The sequence below is a fragment of the Patagioenas fasciata genome, chromosome 14 (genome assembly GCF_037038585.1).
Source record: "Patagioenas fasciata isolate bPatFas1 chromosome 14, bPatFas1.hap1, whole genome shotgun sequence".
Lineage (NCBI taxonomy): Eukaryota > Metazoa > Chordata > Aves > Columbiformes > Columbidae > Patagioenas > Patagioenas fasciata.
Window position 1 is genome coordinate 6,498,983 of NC_092533.1, and position 20,117 is coordinate 6,519,099.

The following is a 20,117-nucleotide window of genomic DNA, read 5'->3' on the forward strand; positions in this document are numbered from 1 at the left end:
GCCATCCCTGAGTGATGCTGCTCTCTTCTCCTCCCTTCATGGGAGAATTGCAACCTTGGTTGCAAAGCTGGGGGTTGCTAAATGCATCTCTGACTTGCAGCTGAGCACACAGACCTGCAGTCAGGACTGGGGTGTGAACCTGTAAGGTGAAGGTTTTGCGTGATCTCAAATAAAATGGCCAAATTTTTGTTCCTTGGGCTTCGTGAGGAAGTGGTGAGGGAAAAAAAGCATGTCTGGGTGGGGAAGTTTTGGAAGAGAAATAGCGAGAAGCAAATGAGCAGAAACTCACCTCCTGTTCTAAACAACTTCTTCCTGTTTTTCTTTTTTTCTCCTAAAAGCAGTTTTTAGCACATTTAATTTGGTATCAGAAAAAAGAAGTGACACTCACAACAAAGAAAAATACTGAGATTTTTGGCAAAACACCCAAAGGAAAGGTGAAAACATGGTCTTGCACAAAGCCAAACCTTCTTTGAAAGCACTATTGGGAGACACATCAAAATTCTTCTAAATTCTGCTAAAAAAATAAATGCAGTGGAAAAAAAAGTCGGCTGGGTTGAGGTTGAGTGCTGCGAGTTAAATTCCCAGTGACAGCGTAGCTCAGCTCCCCCTTGTTCCTGAGGGCACATCTCAAGAATGTAGTCGATGTCCACTGGAGGCTTTTCTTCCTAAAAGGTCAGTGCTTGAGTTATTTATCACTCTGATATTTACCTGGCTGAATTTTCTAGTTCTGTAAGCTGGATCCAAACATGAAAATACTGAGAAGATGGATAGAGATGTCATGAAAGCCAATGGTATTACTTTATTTATACATCTAGCAGCTTTCATGGCCAAATGCTGAAAAACGTTGGCAACTGGCTGAGAGAAATTCCTCTTGCAAGGAAACAAAGAACAACTCACTTTTCCCCAAAGTGGTCTAGTGTGATAAAAATATATTTATTTGAAATCAAGTGTGACTTCCTAGACGGAAATGTCTATTGATTTATTTCTCTGCTTCTCTTTCCCTCTGGGAAATGTGCAAGTGTATGAGCAGAAAGTGTGTAGTGCAGGGGCAACACTACAGCACCATGAGCAAAACATGGACAGTTTGACATGTGTTGCAAAGAAGCACTTAAAAGAGAGAATTACTTGCATTGCCCATGAGTGCTACTCAGATCTAATGCCAGGTTCAGTACTGGAAAAGCATCATGGCAGCAAGTGGAGAATTCTGTTTATATGAAGAATTTTTGGATACTACTGTGTTTTGAAATGTTTAAATCATGGCTAACCAGTGAAACTAAATGTGTACTTCAGCTGCAGAGCTGGTTATATGTATCTGTGTGTAACATGAAAATAAATATACTAGAGACACTCTTACTATGTCTGGTCTATCCATCAGCAATACTTCTGTTCCTTGTTTCTCCCTCTGATTTCACATGAGTGCCAGAAGGTGGAGATTCCTGGGATTTTTTTGCCAGCACCAAATACAGGACACTAAAGACTTAACAACAAATCACAGTACTTCACAAAAAAAAAAAAAACAAACCAGCAATCCAGATTATTCCAGCTGGTATATACACACTAATCCCAGTGTGGTTTGTTGCATCCAAGTTCTGTGCACAGCTGCTTCTTCAGGGGAGGAGGTTAAAAACTGGGCAGTGGTTTCTGTTAGTCTAGACTTCGTGAAACCCTGGAAAGTTAGAGCTGTTGTTTTTAAGGCAAGTTAACTTATATCCACTCAGTTTTAAAATAATTAATTTTAGGAGTATGGGAGATGTTGGAATAATTTGCTTCCCACTAGGATAGCTAATTCATGAATGAAGTACTGAAGTCTTTATTGTAAAAGCCCAAATAACATTTTTTTCATGCATCCTCATATGTCAGGAAAAGCAGCAAATTTCCTTCCCAGAGGAACAGGCTTTTGCTTGCATTTTTGACTAGAAGTGGGTTTTCCAAAAGACCCGTAGACTCAGATGCCTACAACATGAAGAGTTCCACCAGAGGAAATCTGGATTCCTTTTACATTCAAAGGAGGAAAAAACTGTTGTGCTAAAATCAATTTATCTGACCTATTTCAGTCATGTACCTTATGTGTTTTGCAGGTGGGTTTTTATGTATCTCTTCTAAAGTGGCAAAACAAAGCTAGGCAGCTTGGTACAGGTCACAGGGAATTCTCTATGTTCTTTGTTGCAGAGCAGGTGTGTTTGTCAGTCCCTACAGTTTGTTTCACTTCTTCATAAACCAAGAGACCCCCTTAAAAAGTACACACTAGGAAAATCAGGCTCCAAATGAGGAAAACAAATGGCTAACAACTAACCACAAGACACTGGGAGAACGTCCACAGGGGCTCACTGAGCATTTTGTTCATTGACCTGAGGCTGGTGCCTCTGGACACCTGGACTGCGCTCTCATAAGCTGGGGAAATTCAAACAAAGCTCTACCCCTGTAGGGTTTGCAGCATTTGTTTACAAGCTTACAGTTTTCCTTCCCCTTTATAGGAGCTGGTGAGGGCAGGAACGATATCTGTCCTGCCACAGAACACAGTAAATAGCTGCCTAAACTCAATGGAAAGGCTCCAAAGGGAAATATTTTCATGCTGCTGCTGACTGCAGTGCAGGTGTGTTGGGCAGCACCGAGCAACTGCAGCAAGAACTACAACAATCACAGTTTTAGGAAATAGAACTCCCCAGCCTTTCTGTGAGGAAGGAAATAAAACACCAACGCAGGAACTTATAGGTATAATTATTGTTTATTTAACCACATACTGAGTGGAGTTTTTGTTAGTTGGTTCAGTGCTGGGGAAATACTACATGCAGTGGGGTTTTTTGAGTGCAAACGAACTTGGCTAATACCACAAACCTGAGCTGCCCCCAAACCTTGCACCTCTGTTTCCTCCCAGCTCAAGTTACCTGTTCCTGCAGAAAAACAGACCACAGGTATAGCAACACATATAAATTTACATTACAGTAGCAATGACAGAACCCTCCATTGGGACTTAGACACATGCAGCACACAGTAGGCTGACAAGGAACCATTCCTCAGCTGCCTCGCAGTAACCATCTATCTCTGTGCTCTTAGCCTGAAGTGATGCAAATCAGTTTGTGTTCCCACACACGGCAAAGATGAAGAGGCAGTTGACATCAGCCCAGTGGGGCTGAGTCACGTGAAGCTCTCTCTGTCTGCATATAACAAGAAACAATCCCTAAGTTGGGGCTGACATAGCAACCTACCAGTTCCCAGTAAACCTACTGCATTACTCCAAGGGGCAGCAGTGACTACCATAGACGATTCAGCCTTAGCACACTCCACTTTTTCACAGTGTCCTTGCACTGACAGCACACAGCACCCATCAAAGTGTTAGCCTCAATCTAGTTGCTTCAGGTCTCATTTCATCCCATCTCCCCTCCCATGAAGAACAGGTATATTGAAGAATCATCTCTCCCTCTCATCCACCCCATCTTTTCTCCGCTAAGAAATTCCACCGAGGATTGAGTCTTTTCCTTGCAACTTTGTTTGCCAGCTGTAGGGTTTTTACACTGTATTTGTATTCCAGTCCCGATTTCAATTACCTGGCTAACCTTTTCAATTTTCACAGAGAGTGAGAATCAGAAAACAGCAGGTCCTTTATTACAGCTCACAGTGGTGGGGAATGTTTCGCCCCCCTTCCTCTCCCCTGTGTTTGCAGGAAAGCTCTGTCAAATTCAAACAAACTCATTGATCATAACTTGTCTATTTACTTGTGCTTTGCTGACTGTTAAGTATTCTGGTCCTTGCTGCAGACCTCTTTTCCATCCTCCTTTTGGCTTGAATGTGCTATTTTTTATATAATTTCTAAAAGACATGGAGTAACAGTCTTCACCCTGGTGCTTGACTCCAGGGAGAGCTCTCACCAGGGTCAAACGCCGGAGAAGGTAGAAGCCTTGTGCTTTGAGAGGGGCTATTTGTTGATCTTTGATAAGCAAGACCTGGCAGTAGCCAGTCCCAGAGCACTTCCCAATGGAGGCTCAGAGCACTGGAGCTGTTCCCTCAGACCGAAATGCAAGTCAGGCACAGGACACCACCCTGCTCATCCCAAAGCCACTTCTCTGACACCCAACTATGCTGGCCACAGCTGTCACCTCCAAAAGAAATACTTTTCCTCTGCCTTTTTGACTTTTTGAGTTCTCCAAGTCATAACCCTCCTATCTCCTTCATTCTTTTTAGCTCTTGATGTAGCAGTCATTTCCATGCCTGTGTTCTGTCTGCACCATCACTCAACCATCCTAAAAATGCTTTATTTGATTGTGGGGGGAGGATTTAATACAATAGATCTGTTTCTTAGCAACTCCTCCTCTATTCCTTACTCTTTTGTTATTTCCAGCTCATTATCTTTGCCCATGTTCAACTTCAAATTAACGTAATTACAGGCAGATTTCATATCTCTCAAAACCAGAAGGGGCACTTGTAAAACATCCCTCCAGTCAATAGAAAATGAGGGCCTTGGCCTATGCAAAGTAGGTTCTGGGAAAGGCAGCTCAGCTTTGTCTGCCCTGCTCCCTCCAGAGACCTCTCCCGATTTCTCATAGATTCTGCAGCTCCTTGGAGCTGCTTTTAAGTGAGGCGTTTCATCCATCCATTTTGCAGCCTACCGAAGTTCATCACAACTATTGAACTCCACAATGGACATCTGTATAAACTGCCAGGTGAATGCTGCTTTTATGCAGATGCCGAGGATGCTGCGATCTTTCCACTATATTCAGATAGGTGGAAAGTGCTTAGGTTCAAAGTCCGTGTCAATTGCAATCTGTTCTGTGTGCAAATCTGAGTCAAATCTGAGTCATACTGAGTCTGAACACTGGATATACTCAGTGCAGGATGACCTCCTATTACTGGCATATTTCATAGGCTAAAGATCTCTCTTGATTAATGCAGCTCTGGTTGCCCAAAAGCCATATTCTGATGATAGCTCTCTCCTTGAAAACGTCCTCTGACAGAAAAATGAACTAACTGGACTAGACTCAGTCCAGTCCATCCTACCCCATCCTGTCCTTAACTGGTCATAAAACATTTCCTTGGGAAATAAGGAGCAGGATTTACCTCTAGCAATTGATGGGTTTCTCACCTTCTGGTAGGTAAAGTTGCACTGCTGTGGCAGTTCTCCACTGGCGAGGAAATACCTTCTTCCTTCTATCGGAGGTCAAGTTACTTTTTCTCAGCAAGGACACCTCTTCCTAAGTCCATCAAGTTTTGTCCTGGTGTCAGTGATTCCTCACTGGTAGAAGCAGGATGCTGCTCCCAGAAGAACGAGGAGAGATCTGTATTCACATAGTGAGGAGCGAGTTATGAGATAGTAGCAGCCAACAGACTTGTGACAAAGGCATGTAAAATACTATGAAGCCATCTAAAGACACAGGGGAGGGGAAAAAAACTCCCACCAGCAACATAGAAGGCAGGTGGAGTTTAGTGGCATTTCTGGGAGGAATCAGAGAGCTCTGTTTCTACTGATAGAAGATGATATGTGTGGTCTCTGGGAAGGAAGGAAAGCCCTGGTGATTCTTTACGCAGATGGTTCCTCCTCATTTAGATGAACACTTCTGCTCAGCTCTTCATTACCCTGGAAAGTGGAACCACAGCACAGGTTAGGTTGGGATGTGTCCCCTCTCATCCTACAAAGGTAGAGTTGCAAATCATGCATGTACACTTGAGTCAAGTAACTTGGACACTGGCAGCAACGCAGGTGGTGGGACAAGCTTTCCTGAAGCTCTGGTGACTGACCCATGCAGTTAATGAAAATGATACCGATTACTGCGAGAAGAATATACCGCATGAACTGCAGCCAGGTCCTTGCCCTTAGTCCTTAACTTTCTGTGGGATAAAGCCTGATTCAGAATGAAAACTCTTTCTGGTCCAAAAGCTTCAAGCTCTTTCCTGTCTCTGTTGCCCCTTACTTGCTCATCAGTTTGCGCTGTCCCTCTCTGCTCTGTAGGGAGAGGTCATAGGTAGAATAATTGCTCCTTGCTTCACTAAGACATTTTCAGCATTACCTGTCTCAGTGTAACCACGTTGCGTTTATCAGCTCAGCAGGAGACTGTTCCTAAGGTCTGGTTTTAGGCCAGAAAGCCCTGAAGAAGCCAAGGAGCAAATAGCTGCCCTGAAATCTAAATGTGTGGCCTCTGAAGATCCTTTGTACACATCTTCCCCAGGTTTACACGCCAACGATACTAGTCAGTGTCCACTGGAGGTCAGTCTTGTGCCATGAAAACAGGGGGTTACCCTGTGATTTCCAGCAGCCTTCGACTCCAACCTGCCTGTGCAGTGCACAAGAAACCCCAAGAGAGAACCTGTTCCAGCTCCCTCAGTGTTGATTTATGATTTAGAGACGTTTAATGTTTTCATTTCTTTGTTTTCCTTGCTCAGACGTATCCAGCAGTCTGTTGCTGGGTAAGCTCAGCAAAGGAGATGCATGTGCTGTTCATCAGCGCAGTGGAGGATCACGGAAAGCCAGGATCCTCCTCAGGTCCAAGGAAATGTGCGGTAGCACCACATAGCTGGTGAATCAGGCTTGGCCTGCTTATCCAAGCTGACCTGAAAAATACTTTTGTTTCATGGCAATTCTTAGTCTTTTGGTTTTGTTTCACGAGGGAGTGGCATAATAATGATACACAGGTTGCATCTTGTGGATGGGAAATCAGGATATTGATGAACTACCAACACAAGCACAAATCCAGATACACCTAATTCAGACCCATACTCCTTTACCAGTGCCAATAATTCAATAATCCCCCCCACAACCCAACCACAAACACCCCCCCAAGACCCCAAAATGACAAACAGCACCTTCGCCCCCTTAAAACTATTATTTGATCTAGGATCCCACAAGTGCCAGTGCAAACAGCTCTGATTCTGCCAACTGAAACCAGCTCTTGGTAACTCATACACGCATATAAAAAAACTCATCAGTATGGCCTGTACAGAAAATGTAGATTGAAGTGCTCAGTTGTAATCTCCTCAAGTTACTGTCTCTTCAGGTCACTGTTCCACACGTTAGTCTGTGGCCCAAATATTCCTTATTTCACCTTCATGGTGATTTAATTTTTCTCTCTAGATGAAGGATGGCAGAGCTGCCCTCTGTCCTGCCTCCAGTCAGGCCACATCTGAAGTGCAGGATACACAACATCCACACCCATTCACTGAAGCTCAAGACTGAAATGACCAGCAGCATTGAAAAAATCCTCTGTTGCCCCTTCTACAAGAAGCCTTAAGCATATATTTCTTCTACTTTGCTGTGATAAATAAAAAGCAATTAATTTTCTGCTGTTTTTTCTAGAACAGCAATAGAAATATTGATCCCCACCACCGGCTTCTTTCCTGTGAATGATCAGTTATCCTTTGGTGCTAAACAACCTGCAATTATGCATTCTAAACAGCCAGAGAATCCCAAAGGTCAAGGTACCTTCTGAGCTCTTACGTCTTACTCCCATCAGTATTCCTGTCCGCATAATTTGGAAACAAGCCCACAGTATGGCCATGGCACTGGAGTCCTTCCTTGGAAGAGGTGACCCTAACCAGCCCAGGACCTGGGCAGCCCAGTGATGACACAGAAAGTCAGAAAACAAACAAGCAATGGGCAGTAACAGAGACAAAAAGACTGTTGCCTTTGGCAAAGCCCATGTTTTTATCAGACGTCCTAGCCCTGGGGTGCTGCCGTCTTGCTGCAGAGTGGAAACTGTGTTAGGAACGTAGGATGCACTCTTCTCGGTATGATCCATATTGGCAAATTACATACCAGTGGGCTTAGGCCAAGGGGATATTCACATCTTTTGCTTTCCATGCCAGTCAGCTTTGCATGTAGAGGAGTAACAAAGTTATTGAGGAAAGGAACACAAACCTCTGTCGTTTTCCCTCAGGATCCACCACTGGTCCTTCCTCTCAGAAATCAGACATTTTCATTCCTTTTCTTGTCGTTTTTTTCTCCCTCTTCCTTTCCTGCAAATACTGCAATATTTACTACAGCAGAAAATGTAACATATTCATATGGTGGTTTGGGAGCTTTGCAACTGATGGCCCATTACCACTTTCTTAAGGGATATTTATTTACTTATGAACATTTAAAACCTTCACAGAAGCGACTGAACCACTTACCTCTATCAATAAAGCACAGGAGTTATAACTCTGGTTTACTGCCAGGCTGGACCAACTGTGGAACTTAGTAATTGTGCTGAAAACAAAAAGTTTGAACCAGGGACCTATTAAGCTGTCCATATCTAAAGAAGGATTGGAAGGAAGAGTTTAGGAAGTATCTAGGTAAAAAGTAGCTCTATGGAAGCAAGGCAGCTGTAGCTCTCTGTTAGCAGCACTCAACTTCATATGTCTTTGCTCGTTTATTCTATTGATCTGCCCAGAACATGTCAAAGTCAAGATTTGCTCAGCCTTCCTAGGACTGTCTCTCTCCCTCTACCATACCCCAGCTGCCCTGGTTCTCCAGTGTTGTAGGATGAGCCTTGTCCATGACCCAGTGACGAACGTCTGCCCAGGACATCACTGGATGAAAAATTCCCCTTGCTGAAACACTGCGGGATATTGGTGCATCACTCTTCAATGATGCTCTGAGGGAAATAGTGCTTGTTCTAGAAATGTTAAAACAAAAGCGTTTATGGATACTGAGGGTTCTTTGTTTAGTTTTGTTCTGACAGAAGCAGCTTTTCAAACCATTTATCAAGCTGCCTGCAGCTCCCATTTCAAGGCTGATAAAACCATAATAAACAGTGAGCTAAAAACAAACCAACCAACAAACAGAACAACAACAAACCCCCCACAAACAAAACAACACACACACATACACACCAAAAAAAATCCCAAACCAAACAACAGTCCTTTGAAAGGTGTATCGAGAGCAGCTTAATAAATAAAAGAAGGTTGGGAAAAAGAAGAGAAATCATCAGTGCAAGCTGTGGCTTTCCTCTGCTGTTCATTTTATAACATAAATTTAAACAAATGAGCAAAGCAAGCTGGTGGAATCACACTCTCTCAAATTCATTCTCTAAAAAGTCCTGCCTGTCAATTCATCTTTCTACAATGGCTCATGTCTTGCCAGCTACCCTCCAAATTGCCATTTTGAAATTTATAAGCATATCCATCAGGCTCTGCAGATCCCCTGAGTTTCTTTGAAAAAGTACCTGCATTCCAGATTGATGAAAACTCTTTGTGGCAACTCCAGTGCAATAAACCTCAACACAGCTAAGCACCTGGATGCCAGCTCACCCAGGTGATCCCAAACATTACACTGTCCCCTTCCCACTGCCCATACAGAGAAGACCTTGGAGTTTGTCCCAAGCTTCTGTCTTTCACAGAGGAAACATTGCTCCTGGACAGCCACACAGAGGTCTCAGTTCCATATGCGCTATTAGTTGTTTCTCTGGGTACGAGGGCAGGCTTTGCTCATGTTGGGACTGTCATTTGCCATTTGGAATCATGGATATCTGGCCAGCTGGGAGACTTCTCCAGTCCCTTGCTGTGTATTTTGTGCCATTGATGGCTGGGGTATGGCAATGCAGTTACTGTATTTCTTTCCAGAGCATTTTGGTTATCAAGACCTGATAGACATTCAGAACAGATACCCAGGTCTGAGTTTCAACACTGCTCTTCTAGAAGTTCTCATCACATTTCATTAAATAGCAGGAACTTTTCTTTGGGTCTGATTCTTTCTTCAGGTGATTTAGGTTAAGATTCATGGACTTCAGCAGATAGCAATAAGATCCTGTTAGCAACAGAGAAAACGAAGAGAAAACTGTAGACAGAAGAAAACATTGGAAGATGAGAAGTGGTGAAAGAATCTGAGAGAAGTGAGGAGAAAAAGAGAAGACCAGAGGAACAGAGAGAGGAACTGAAAAGGAAGGAGAGTGAGAAAGGAAAAAAAGTAATTGGAGTGAGAATATGGATGAAAGAAGAGAGGAGAAGGGGAAGGAGGAAGAAAGGGGAAGAGAGTAAAAAAGGCCTAGAAATAAGCATTAAAAATAATCCATGCTGTTTTTTACTAATGCTTCACCAGATGGAAATGGTATCAACAATAATAGAACCTCCGAGCTCCAGAACAATAGGTGAAATAATTTAAGCACCACTTTCAGATTAAAAAACAGTGAAGGGAGTTTGATTTCTTTCCCAGTTTCTCATTTCCTTATATATATATATAGAAAATAACCTCATCCACTTACGTTCTCTGGCTCATCACCACAAAAATATAAATAAAAGGAAGAAAAAAACCCCTTCAATGCAGACAAAGAATAAATCAGAGGCCTCAGTGCTTTCACATTGTTGCAGCTGGGTCCTGTCTTCACATTTATTTGTTTTTAAATTTTCCCTCCCTCCTTGCATTCTAGAGACCACATCCCATAAAATGTCTGGTTATCAAGTTAACTGTGAATAATTCATGAGATAATTATAAAACATTTACAGCAGAACATTATTATCTCGCAATTAAAAAAAAAAAAACACAACAAATACTTAATGTCTTCCAACATTGATGGCAAACCTCTTGTGACTGCAATGGTTTTCATATCTAAAATTAAATGGAATTAATCCTCAATACTGCTTTTATGCCTACTAGCACAGAATCACAGAACAGCCTCAGATAATACAAAAATACATACATATATATATATGTATATTAGTGTGTGTGTTTATGCACACACATATATATAGGGTTCTGACACATGACCACAGAGGAGATTTAGTTTCAGTCTTTCTCCCGCATATAGACTCTGAGGTATAAGGAAAACAAGCTTTTCTGCTCAAGGGATACATTCAGTGCATGCTGATGGGTTGTTATGATCCACAGGCACAGCTACACACAGCTATAGGTGCAACTATCCACCTCTGCTGAAGAGACAGAGGGGTGCATGTGGTGAGGAGCTGCTGTGACCCATGGAGACAGATTGTCTCTCACAAGTGCAAACATGAGCACACGTGGAGAAGAGACACACGGACCTGCAGCACCCTGGGCCACACACTGAGGAACTGTTGTAGGACACAAGGTTTTCCATCTCATCATCTTCCCCTGAAGAGGTACATTTTGTATCTGGGAAAATTCTCAAGGCCATGCCTTCACTATGTGCTGGTGATCCCTAGTTACCACAATACTCCTGAGAGCTTTAATAGGTATACACAGAGAAACCCCAAAGGTTCTTGCTTAGTTTACAAAAACTGCCAGCCTGTTACTAGAGAGTCACAAGTTTTTCAGCAATGACTTCTTCACTCTTTCAGGAACACAGGATAATGGAGCATCACTAAAACATAAGCCCACTACACAGCTGCTTTTGTAAACATGGGCTGCCATGCTCCTAGGAAACTGAGAGCCAGCAAACCTTGGGCTGGTGCAGCTAACATCTAGCTACAATCCCTGGGGTAACCAAGGGTAGAAGAAGAAACATCCCCCAGGCCAAATACAGGGAGTAAAAACTCCTGTCTTGTTCCTCTTTCCTCTCTCTTTGAATGCAGTTAGTCTACACAAAATATTATCTATGACTTCTCACAAACACATTTGCACCCAGACCAATACACCTAGTGGTTTTCTGCACAACTCCTCTTCCTCCCAGCAGCTATTAACAGCCCACATCAGGCAATGCAACAGCTACATTTGCCTTACAGCCAAAAGTGAGGGCTGGAAGCACTCTGCACATCCTGTGAAGACATCCCAGGAGATTTGGCACTAAGCTGATGGTAAACAAAACTACTCAGAGCCTGAGGCTTTATGGTTTGATTAACCATATGCACCTTTGTATTAGGATTAGGAGGACTCTATCATTGTTAGGTTTGAATCCTAATTGAAAATCAGTCCCTCCCACAGACACTGTGCTGGTCTGGGAGGAGAGGTGTGTGTGTGTCTGTGAGCATCTGCTTTAGGGCAACAAAGGGGTTCACAGCACCAAAGAACCATGTTTACCCGCCACGGGACATCAGCCCAGCAAACATAATGGGATTGTACAGGACCAATGGACACAACAGGGACTGGAGTTTGAATTTCAATCATCTGTGCAAAGACCATTTAGAAATATGTCAGCAGTATGCAAGTGTCAACAAAACACTCACTAAATTTAACCTCTGCATCAATTTGCAAAATAGGAAAAACGCTTTGTGAACACCAATGTAGTCCTGTGTGTACAGCTGCCAACAATTGCCCTCTGGGATGATTCTTGTAATTTGCTATGCTTCTCTCAGCAAGATGACATTTATCACAACGACCATATGAGGTGAAGGTGAACCCCTAAGAAGGTCTGTTATCCATAACCCTGAAGCGCAGAGGAGTCCTGTTACAGGTGTTCTTCTCTGAGTACCAGACTCAGCTAGACTGCAAGGAGATCTGTGATCGAGAGAGTAGTAAGCAGTTTAGGTTCCCAGACTCTCATGCCATGTACTGTCCACAGAGAGCAGCAGTCCCCACCTAACTTTGAGCCCAACAGTGGCTCTCTAAATGCTCAAGAGTCCCATTCTGAGCATTCAGCCTCAATGTTGATGTTACAGTGCAATGTTGTCATTAGGAAAGCAACAAGCCTGTCTATGAATGTTTATTACTACTGTCTACGCAATCCTGCAGCTGAAAGACCACAAATCACGGAGCTAGACATTGTTCATGCCCCTCTCAAAGACATAGCTATAGTATAGCCTCTTCCTCAAAGGAATTACTGTCTCAGAGTGCAGCTAACATCTTGCTACAATCCCTGGGGTAACCAAGGGTAGAAGAAGGAACACCCCATGTCAGCAGGTAAAGATAGATGGGGACCCATGAGATGATGAGAAAATCTTGACTGGTGTTATAGAGTCTGAATGTACCAAGAGCTTAACTAGTGTTAATTGACTAATTGCAGATGCTAAAGAGGTAACACCCCTTCATCTGATTCTTCATAACCACCTGGGCACATCACCTACGCATGACTGCAAAACAGCTCTAGCTTAATGCTTGAGGAGAATGGCAGTACAAGCTTATGTTCTTCCTGAATGCCTCTTCCTAACATTTGAGATCATTTGAGTATGAAAGTTTCTCAGTGAAAAGAGCTGAAGACTGCAGCATTTATTTCTGTCAGTAAGGACAAAGGGAGGATCAAGTCCAAACTGTTTCTCCTCAAATCATGGATCAATTGAGCAGCTCTGATGATGTCACTATCCCTGGCACTGGGACCTAACTCAAAATTGCCTCAAATATGAAAGATTGATTTTCACCATCAGCATTTAATGTCTGATGTATCTTTCTTTTCCCAGCAGACCAAAAAAAAAAAAAAAAAAAAAAGGCTGTGAGAAAAAGAGATGGTTCGGATTCAGCTGCAATTTAGCATTCATTTGCGTTTTTAAATTAGTTAAGCTATGGATCATTGCAAAGCAATGATAGAGAATTTTTGTAATAATTAGTCTGCTGGGAGTGTAGAAATGGCTATACAGGCAGGCTGCACTGAAAGGGGAAGCAATTCCCAAGTGCTCAAACTGGGATGTGCACTGGCAAATGTACTCTCACCCACATGGGGCCAGATCCAGCCCACCAGACACAGCTACAATTCAGACAACTTCATCTGCACCAGCCACTGACTGTAGTCAGTGGTGAGAAATGGATGTTTCCAGACTAGGATTCATCTTATCCTAAAGTAAAAATCTAAATCAGGACAGATGATTAGATACCTGAAGTGAGGTTAGATTAATCTCACCACTGTTGTTTTCAGTATAATCTTAAATTCTGCAATCTTTTCATATACGCCAATATCTCCTCACTTAGCTCCACTCGTTTTAACCCCTCTCCCTTCCTTCTACAGTTCCTACCACGATTCTCTTAGTTTCTGTAGTGAGATGTATCCCTCTCCTAACTCCAGTGGAAAGTCCTCATCAGTTCGGATCTGACAGTAAGTTCTCAGGGAAGGAAGAAGTGGGGGCTCAGTCTGGGAATGAGCTAAAGGGCCATCAATGTTGCCCCAGGGACCTACCTTCCCTTAGGTCACACAGGGGGATAGAGGAGCACCTCTCTGTACAGTGTAAGTTGCTGCATATTCAGCAGTCTGACTTGAACTCACTGATTTTGCAATGCATCTCATGTTTGTTGTCTGAGATGGGTGAATATTATAATGTCTTCTTCCTTGGATGGCAGAACATGGCAGCACTAATGCTCACTTTGCTCAGTAATGGGAAGAGACCACTCGTGACTAAGCACTACTTTAGAAACACTTCACACTTAACCATCTTGAAAGCAACTGTCTATCACCCAATGGATAGTCTGTGTCTCACATCATTTTGTATTTGTTGTCCTTTCCTTGCCCTGCTCCAAAATCTGTTTCTCAGTGTGATTGTTACTTTTTGCTTTTCTCTCTGGGTGAACTGAAGCACAAGGAGCATTCAGGGAATTTCCTGAAGTCCACATCCTTCAGATGATCTGAAACATCAACACTCAGTACACTTGTGTTTAATGAGCTTCATCACTACTTCATCCAAAAACATGAATACATTCTCTTCCAAAGTAGCAACAGTCAGTCCCAGCAACTCACCATCAGGAATCAGTCAAAACAATGTATCTGGCGTGGTGACATAGTATTCCCATTGTGGTCACAAAGTGAAACGATGAGGAGAGTGGAAGCTTTCTCTGACCCCTACGCTTGCTAAAATATTTGTGATTTTTTCACTACAAGTAGCATCTGTCCATATTCACCAGATATCATGAAAACTGAGCCCCAAACTGCCAAATACATAAACCCCAAACACTTTAAATTAAATGTCACTACTTACATACCTATTAACCCCAATGTGATGAAAAATTCAAAGAACATATGCACTCAGCTGCTATCTGAACCTATGTTACAGTAAATTGCATGCATATCCAGGGTAATTATAAAGGAAAAACAGGCTTAAGGCTGTGCCATGGAATGGTTTGCTACCTCTCAAGCATGGTATGGGATTACAGAGCATCGACATTTTATGAACACTTAATCCATATTCGTGTGTCATGTGGGTATATAAGAACCAGCTACTGCTTAAAAGTTTTGCTTCTTGTCTCCTTCCAAAGAGGTCCCTACGACTTGAAAATCATTCTACCTGCATCAAATGCATTAACTGTATGACCGCAAAACAGAGACCTCATTATTCTGACAACAAAGCAAGCACAACTGGATTTCCCTGTAGGAACCTGAACCTTTATGGTTTTATTACCGTGTCACTCTGAGTTTTCATAGGTATTAATCACAAAGGTGCATTTTGTTTTAGCATGGACTTAAATGGCTTGAACTGAACTATCTCTTTTGAGGACAGAAGGACAAAAAGAACATGAAAGCTGAAATAAATAAATGGCTCTACTTAAATTATGGATGCCAAGACCAAAATGTGTCCTGTTCCATACTTGCTAGTCACTTGTTCAACTTTAGAGACTGACATTTCTGGACTGTATTTATCCCTTCAAATCTTCTGATATGTTCTAACCAGTTTGCCTCATCACATCAGTGGGTTTTGGCTATGACAACTAGAACTGTCTTAGAAAGTTCAAGTTTCTTGCTTGCTCATTTGCCGTTTTGCCACTAGCCACATGTCCAAATTCAGGTGCAAGTGTAGAGACAGCAATGGAAAGAGACAGAAAGGAGACAAAAAAGGAGCTTCACTGCATATCAGTTCCCTGTTGAGGACAGACCTGTATTATAGCTTCCCTCTGAAAGACTGAATTTTGAAAAAGAGTTTTTGAAACATCTCTAACCATCCAAAGGCTGCCAAATTAGTTTCATGCAATATTTCTTTGTCGAGTGTCTCCTTTTGTTCCCGCACAGTGCTGCAGCCTGGCAGACAGGCTGAACAGTGCAATGCAAAAGGCGCAGAAGGGGCTGAAAGCCAGGGCCCTCTGACTTGTCTTTGGACCTTCACTTGCTGAGGCATAGCCATCTATAATTATTCTTGCTGGGTATTTCCATGTGTGTAACCAGCAGTTCAGATACCCTGCTGTCCCATTAAATACTTTTCCATAAAAATAAGATCCTGTAAAACCTACACTTAAGACAATTCCCCACACTGAGATTGCCCTTGTCTCTTTATTTTACAAAATAAAGGCTTGAGTATTCATTCTCCGAGCCTCCTGAGTTTCCCCTGTGTTATCTGTATTATCTGTGATTGTCTTAGAAACCCAGCTCACCCCGAGGCCAGCTATTAACATCTTTCAACATAACAACAGCTTTTATTGTCCCGCTACTTCACATGCATCCTGTCAAGACCTGCAGATGAATGAGTTACCAGGGGGTAAGTTTGGGTATAAATTTACAAGGCCTCTACTCCATCATAATTGTCTGTATTCATATTCTCATTCTTCATGCTCAACCAGATGTACTTGGAAGTGATTTGTCCTCAGAAAAAAAAAAAGGTGTGTGGGGGGGGTGGTTGCTTTGCATCTGCTCCATTGGAACAAAGAGAAGGGTGTCCTGGGGCTTCTTGTGGAGAAGCCGACATCCTGGGACGTCACCCACTATCCTTCCCTGGGTAACTTGTTCTTTCTGCTGTGGCCCATATCGTGCGTATTCCACATCATTAAAAATCTTTAGTGGAAACACAAACACAGCTCTTTAATTCAAAAGACAATTTTCATCCAAGTAGCTGAAGTATTCCACTTGGAAGTAAATGTATTATCAATGAAAAAATACTGTCTACAGTGAAATTCTTGACACTCTGAGCAACCATCCATAGAGGACCAGCAGTTTACATCAGCAGAAGACTCTTCTCCAACCCCAGCTGTAATATTTCAGAGACACAACCTAAGAATATTTGACTATCTGCATTTTTGCATGTGCCTCAGCTTTTGTTAGCATGACTATGATGGCTAGTGGGTATGATTTGCTCACATTCCCAGCTGACAGCCAGGCCAGCAAGAGCTCATAGTTTATACATGCTCTCTGATTCTTTGTATTATTTAGTGGATTGACCAAGAATCCCTTAATGGCTCTAATGACTGTTGTGTTTTCAATGAAGCAGCAAATAATTGAAAGCACTAAATCCTCATTCAGCAATACAATAATAGGCAGGCAAATATTAGAGAACTTCTCACCCAACTAAGGGAAGCCAAATATAACATAGATCATCTTCAGAGAAATGCACCATGAAGGACATCCATCTCTGTAAAGGAGTTCAATGCAGCCTTCTAACCTGTGGTGCTATTTAATCCAGAACGAGAATAAAGTTAAAAGCGTTCCCTAAGTCCAGTTTGTACACACACTTAACTTGGTGTTTATCTGTTACGTGAATACACTGACTTTAGTGATCTTCAGCTCACACTAGTAGCACTGCATATTTTATGATTTCTGACTACTTAACCTTTCCACCAATGCTGAAACTGCTCTGTAAGAATTTGTGAATGTCATGTGATGTCCTAATTATAGCAGTGGTGGTTGTATTCTTATGTTAGATAACTGAAATGTGGGGAGAGAAGCAACATGGGGAATCGGGCATTCTGCTGAGAAGCCTTGCTCAATGTACACCACTTAATGCAAACAATTCTGGGATGCTAAAAGCCACATCCAAGAAATGAAAAATTCTGGGCATCAGAACACCAAGACCACCAGCCTGGGATTTTACATCCTCATTGAAAAATGTGACTGAGATTGGATTTTTTTTCTCTGTATCTTATAGGAGTAGAAAAATACCACGTTATTCAAGACTGTGACATTGTTATTCTATTTCACAAAAAAGGAGGAGGAGGAGTAAATTCAAGAATGAAACAAAACCCCTGGGCTGGATTCCCTTTCTCTCTTATATTACCATAAATAACATGCAGGTGTGGAAAAGTCCACATTATCAAAAGAATTAAAATACACTAATCAATTTGCTTTGCTAAAGTGGTGCAAGACTTCAGGGGTATAATCATAAAACTATTTTCTCCTGAATTTCCTCTTCATTATTAACTATCTCAGTTAAATTATCTTCCTTGTTCAGATTTCACCAACAAAAAGTGACTTGGCTGAGGGCTTCAGAGTAGCTGTGCGTTTTCACCAGTGTAGAGCATAACAGGTTTCAGTCTAATGTGTCTGGTTCAGAATGGTGTTAGAATTGTTGATGTTCAAGGACAGATTGGACAAACAGGTGCAAGAAAAGCCCAGTGTGGCTTACTTATAATCACATCCATCTTGGGAAATCCTGAGCTGAATATAATCAGAAAGCAAAAAATGTTATGGAGAAAGATTAAACATCCTGGTCCTATTCTTATTCTTTACCAGGTGTCTTGTTATAGCCCCTACTGGGGACCCATTACTGATGTTGTCACGCTACTCTGAAGGCTCAAAGATATCCATTCCTCAATGGCTAATAATTCACAGACTCAGCTGTACCATGAACATCATCTACACATCAATAGTCTAATGAGAGGACAGAAGATGATGAAGACTGTTTACCAGAAAGGAACTCTCTGTATTCATGCTAAAGTCTTCAGCAGTAAACAAAGACAAAATATTTTTAAAATTACAGACTTGGCCCTTGGCAGAATGATTTTCAAAGTTTTTACACAAACTGGAAGTGTTTTACAAGATAGAATAAATCCCAGTGTACCAAATTCATTTTATGGCAGAATGGGGATGTGTTCCTACAGGAGCAAAACATCTAATTGACCCCCAATCTACCAGAGCAACAATACAGAATAAAATCTCCAAAATTTATAATTGTTTTATGAATCATTCCTGTGATCCCAGGACCTGCTAATTTATTCTGAGTATTTGAGCGTTTGTTCTGAAACACAGTGGTTTAGCTATATTTATGCTCTCTGGCTAGTGCTAGGAGGTGAAATATGACAACTCTGCGCAGTGATTTATTTCTTCACTTTACTTGGATTAAAGGTATGAAGACATAGCCTTGAAAAAGCAATCATTCCAGTGGCCAACAGGCACTGTGCAACTGCTGTTCCTCCTGGTCTCAGCTTTCTGCTGTGCTAGATTTCCACTCAGAACAGCTGGTGATGAGCAGTCACCTTCACCCTCTCCATGAAGCTTGTCATAATGTGCTAGAATTTAATTGCTCTTTGAAGATAATTTTACCAACAGAAGTTTACCAGGGAGGCAGTGCTCCACACAGAGGGTTGGTACAATAACCAATACATTCACACATGTATATACTGTTTCTCAGGTCACGAACCATCCCAGCCACTTACATTCACCACTCCTCTACATTATGTGTGTATTAGCACATGCATTTAGCTGCACAGTGAACATGGAGCATCATCAGGGTGAGTTGGGATGGTTACTCCTTCCTGTCCTGGTTTGTAAAGCACAGCCTTCACTCAAAAAGTAGCAAAAGCAGCAGAAATGGTTTCTGGGTGCAGCTTCTGGAGAAAGTGCTCAAAATTATCAGCCTTCACAGGATCATGGAATGGGATAAAGGTCAAACCTGAACTTGGCATCAGGTCAATAATCATATGCAAAAGTATTTTATGGCAGCTTCACCTGAGCAGAGGCTTAACAGATAGAAAGAGAAAAATAATTCCATCCTCTATGAAAGAAAGGGGGCCACCTGCCAACCCTTTCCCACAAGCCAGGACAGAAAGCATGGCTGGCAATTTCCTTTTCCTGACACTTATTTCCACATTTATCCCTCCAGGAAGCTACAGCAGTGCCATCACTGGATTTCTGTTTGTGTTTCACTGTGTGCCAGAACAGTCACTTCAGTGACAGCAGATGTGAAGCAATACAATAATATCCTCCCTTTGCCATAGATGTACAAGAACAATTTATCTTCTTCTGTGATCAGTTTTCATTAGCAGAATTTCACAAAGAGAATCACTGAGGTTCAGGAAGTGCCATGTGCATATCCAAAGAAGACAGAGGGATCAAGTTACTTTAATGCTAATAGAGATGCTCCTAACATACAATGAGGCATGCAAATCTGTTAAAAGGCAAAGGGAGGGAAAGGTAAAATTTTGCACCACGCTGTTCTGCTAGGTTATCAAAGGAAATCTGGAAATGTTGGGCTCTTGTTTCAAATTTGGTCATGGAAACTTGGCTCTTAGGAGAAAAAGAAAAAAAAAAAGAAACAAGAATTAAAGCTATTTCTCCCCTTGCTTTTCAAAAGTATGAAGTAGCCAAGCAAAGAGATTCAAAATAGCAACTGCCTTAGCTGCATTTGACTGAGCGGACAGACAAATAAGCATATCTCACTGCATCTGTGCCTTCTCCAGACAAAAGTCC